The sequence below is a fragment of the Ctenopharyngodon idella genome, chromosome 1 (assembly GCF_019924925.1).
Source record: "Ctenopharyngodon idella isolate HZGC_01 chromosome 1, HZGC01, whole genome shotgun sequence".
Taxonomy (NCBI): domain Eukaryota; kingdom Metazoa; phylum Chordata; class Actinopteri; order Cypriniformes; family Xenocyprididae; genus Ctenopharyngodon; species Ctenopharyngodon idella.
In genome coordinates, this window is record NC_067220.1 from 30989397 (window position 1) to 30994003 (window position 4607).

At 37.3% G+C, this 4607-nt stretch overlaps 1 long non-coding RNA gene across 1 annotated transcript; it reads left to right on the top strand.

Annotated features, from left to right (window-relative positions):
• The first annotated feature begins 555 nt into the window (after positions 1-555).
• LOC127515084 (uncharacterized) lies at positions 556-1554 on the top strand. Its single transcript, XR_007930759.1, has 2 exons — positions 556-644; positions 759-1554. It is a non-coding gene; the product is annotated as an uncharacterized LOC127515084 (long non-coding RNA).
• Positions 1555-4607: the final 3053 nt, after the last annotated feature.

Consider the following 4607-nt stretch of genomic DNA (forward strand, 5'->3'; position numbering starts at 1 on the left):
TATTGTAATGTCATATGGTATATATAAGTGATACATTTCCTATAAAGAAAATGGCGCATGCTGTCACTTTTTTCATTAGCATTATGTAACCAGTTAATTATGCTGTATTTGCTGTTACTAAACATATTTTATAATAATTTTACTTTTGAGTGAACTGTAATGTGCATTAGCGGTCAATGGAAGGTTTCACAGGTGATTGGCCAAACTTCAGAGCCAAAAGCCCCCCCACATATGAGATGCATGTGAGAGCCAAATATAGTGTCAAATATCCTCCCATGCTGTCTCTAGAAGCCAGAGCCAGAGTTTGTAACATAGAGCCACCAATATTACTTACTGTATTAGAAATAATAATGCTTCAGTCCTGCCTACTTCTGTCTGGCAAAAATATTACCCAAAGTCAATTTAAATTTCTATGACTTATAAAATATTTTGAATGTGAAACTTTAATTTGAATTTGAAGGTTGAGTTTGTGGTCAGTATCACTGCCCCCTTATTATACATTCCTAGAAAACATAGTATCGATGTTCTTTAATGATTCCATCTGTATGTTTCCATAGGTTCATACGATTGCACTGCAGCAGATGTAGAGGTGAATGACTGGCTGCAGAAGCGAAGAGGAAGCCAATAAAGTGCCGCCCTTGAGTGTGAGCCAAACGCCCTGTGACACACTCAACCCTCCACAGAACAAGGTCTGCCAATACAATTCATTAGGCAGCCAATTACTCACTGCCGAAGCTTTTTTTTTTTTTTTTTTACAGTAGCACTCCCTGACCCACAAAGAGCTTGCTACTGGAAAAGAAGCTGTTATCTTGCCTGTGCCTTACCTGTTTGGCTTTCCAGACATGGAAATTACTTGACTTTGCCCTGTATTGAGGGCGGGATATTTTGAGAGAGGAGGCTTGCTCCTTCATCGGTTTCTTTATTGGTGTCCTTTCAGCATGATGCGTGTCTGCCAAATCAATACAGGGCTCTGAGGGAGATAGATGAAGCAGACAGTGATTATAGGACCATGTTTTATGTGTTTGCTGCATTATTAACCAAGAGATTTCATTTCGAATGCTCCTCTCCTCCTGAAAGGCCTGAGAGCTTAATTACAGAAGAACAGCCTTGACCATTGGCTTTTAATGCAGCCTTGCCTCAGACTACAAAATTAAAGGCAATTTTAGTTCACCTCTGTCTTACATCAACTGTATAAAACATTTTGATTTAAATTCTGGCCCTGTGCACAATAAGAGATGTAACTGATGCAAACCTGATGTAAAAATCCTTCTTCATGAAATAAGGATAATTTCAGCACTGAGCTTCCCAGAGGTTGCTAAGTTGCTGTGTTAAGGTGAACATCAGAAGCACTTAAGTTTTTTTTTTTTTTTTTTTTTTAACATACGTGTCATATTAAATACCCAATGAAATCAAGATTGCAGCTTTGTAGCATTTAGTTCATACTGTATCTGCAAATTTTTGAAGACGTGTATTTGCTAATGCAGGGGTTTTCAGACTTCTTGTGCCACAAGAGAGTTCAGGGCGGTCTGTGCAAAATTTGAGAGAGAGAGAAAATTTTGCAAAATGGTTTTTAGTTCAAAGTTAACATTTGCTTAAGATATTCATTAAATATGATTTTCTCCAACATTTTACTGCATTTTTTATTTATTTTTTTATTTCTGCTTTCTGAAGATTTATTTTATTCTATTGATAGTCTTATTTTTTAACTGAAAGAAATTTACATGTAATTCAGAATGCACTTTTCTGACATTTTTTTTTTTTATTTACTAAAACTTGTATGTTCAAGAATAGCTTGTTTTTTTCTGCAAAGTTTCTTTTCACCACTGACACCTTTATCTTGCTCACTTTTTGAACAACATTTATTACTTAAAGTGCCAGATACAAACCCGATTCCAAAAAAGTTGGGACAATGTACAAATTGTGAATAAAAAAAGGAATGCAATAATTTACAAATCTTATAAACTAATATTTTATTCACAATAGAATATAGATAACATATCAAATGTTGAAAGTGAGACATTTTGAAATGTCATGCCAAATATTGGCTTATTTTGGATTTCATGAGAGCTACACATTCCAAAAAAGTTGGGACAGGTAGCAATAAGAGGCCGGAAAAGTTAAATGTACATATAAGGAACAGCTGGAGGACCAATTTGCAACTATTAGGTCAAGTGGCAACATGACTGGGTATAAAAAGAGCCTCTCAGAGTGGCAGTGTCTCTCAGAAGTCAAGATGGGCAGAGGATCACCAATTGCCCCAATGCTGCGGCGAAAAATAGTGGAGCAATATCAGAAAGGAGTTTCTCAGAGAAAAATTGCAAAGAGTTTGAAGTTATCATCATCTACAGTGCATAATATCATCCAAAGATTCAGAGAATCTGGAACAATCTCTGTGCGTAAGGGTCAAGGCCGGAAAACTATACTGGATGCCCACGATCTTCGGGCCCTTAGACAGCACTGCATCACATACAGGAATGCTACTGTAATGGAAATCACAACATGGGCTCAGAAATACTTCCAGAAAACATTGTTGGTGAACACAATCCACCGTGCCATTCACCGTTGCCGGCTAAAACTCTATAGGTCAAAAAAGAAGCCATATCTAAACATGATCCAGAAGCGCAGGCGTTTTCTCTGGGCCAAGGCTCATTTAAAATGGACTGTGGCAAAGTGGAAAAATCAAAATTTGAAGTTCTTTTTGGAAAACTGGGACGCCATGTCATCCGGACTAAAGAGGACAAGGACAACCCAAGTTGTTATCAGCGCTCAGTTCAGAAGCCTGCATCTCTGATGGTATGGGGTTGCATGAGTGCATGTGGCATGGGCAGCTTACACATCTGGAAAGGCACCATCAATGCTGAAAGGTATATCCAAGTTCTAGAACAACATATGCTCCCATCCAGACGTCGTCTCTTTCAGGGAAGACCTTGCATTTTCCAACATGACAATGTCAGACCACATACTGCATCAATTACAACATCATGGCTGCGTAGAAGAAGGATCCGGGTACTGAAATGGTCAGCCTGCAGTCCAGATCTTTCACCCATAGAAAACATTTGGCGCATCATAAAGAGGAAGATGCGACAAAGAAGACCTAAGACAGTTGAGCAACCAGAAGCCTGTATTAGACAAGAATGGGACAACATTCCTATTCCTAAACTTGAGCTACTTGTCTCCTCAGTCCCCAGACGTTTGCAGACTGTTATAAAAAGAAGAGGGGATGCCACACAGTGGTAAACATGGCCTTGCCCCAACTTTTTTGAGATGTGTTGATGCCATGAAATTTAAAATCAACTTATTTTTCCCTTAAAATGATACATTTTCTCAGTTTAAACATTTGATATGTCATCTATGTTGTATTCTGAATAAAATATTGAAATTTGAAACTTCCACATCATTGCATTCCTTTTTTATTCACAATTTGTACAGTGTCCCAACTTTTTTGGAATCGGGTTTGTAGATAGAATTGAATTGAATGGGGGTGTTAATTAATTATATACTACGGGGCTGTTGACTGCTCTAATCTGATTGGTTGACCAACGTTCTAAGGTGTGCAATTATTTTCAGGGAAATGCACGGCTGAAGTAGTTCTAGCAGGTCTTGACCGCATTACAGTTCCATATCACTTTGCCAAATGATTTCAGTTATTTCAATAGGTCCTACAGCCTACGACCACAAATAAAGAAACAAAACCCACAACCTGACCAAGCAAATAAATATAATAAACATTAGGATGTTTTTGCCACAAAATGTTTTGTGTCCTGAAAGCTCTCTCTCTCTCTCTCTCTCTCTCTCTCTCTCTCTCTCTCAATTTCAATTTCATTTGAGCTTTATTAGCATGTCTATGAATCACAATGTTGCCAAAGCATTAACATATTATATATAAATAATAAAATAAACAAACAAACAAAACATATATGTATACATCATGTCATATGTAGCATAGTAAATAAATCCATCTAAGTAAATGAATAAATAAAGCAGGTTTTTCAAGAGAGAGTTATCTGTCTCTAATGTTGTGAATGGCTAACACATATTTTGCAGCTAGTGTAGCTGTGTTGTCATCTTCACCAAGTATGAAGGGCATTTTCTCAGTATCACTCAGTTCAATGAATGATGGAATGAGTGTTTCAAATCTGGGGAGAAATGTTTCTCTTACATCGTGATATTCAGGACAGATGGGTAGAAAGTGTTTCTCATCCTCTGTTTGCTGTAGATCACAGTGTCTACAGATCCTCTGCTCTCTCTCTGTCCATGTTTGTCTATGTCTTCCTCTCTCTATTTCTAGATCATGGTCACTTAATCTGTATTTGGAGAGGATTTGTCTTTCTTTAAATTGTTTCATTAATAGATAATTTGCCAATTTAGTGGTTCTATTAAGGGTCGAGTAACATTGGAGTTTATTTTGGAGGTCAAAATGTGCTTTTATTGATTCATCATAAGTATCTTTTAGATTTTTGTCAGTTTCTTTAATAATAGTTTTGAGGTTGTAGCTGTAGTCAATTGGGTATTGAGTTTGATGGACAAGTTGAAGAGTGAGTGTGTTTAGAGGATGGGATTGTGCTGAGGTTTCACTGGCAAGGAGGGCTTAATATTGGACTGAATCA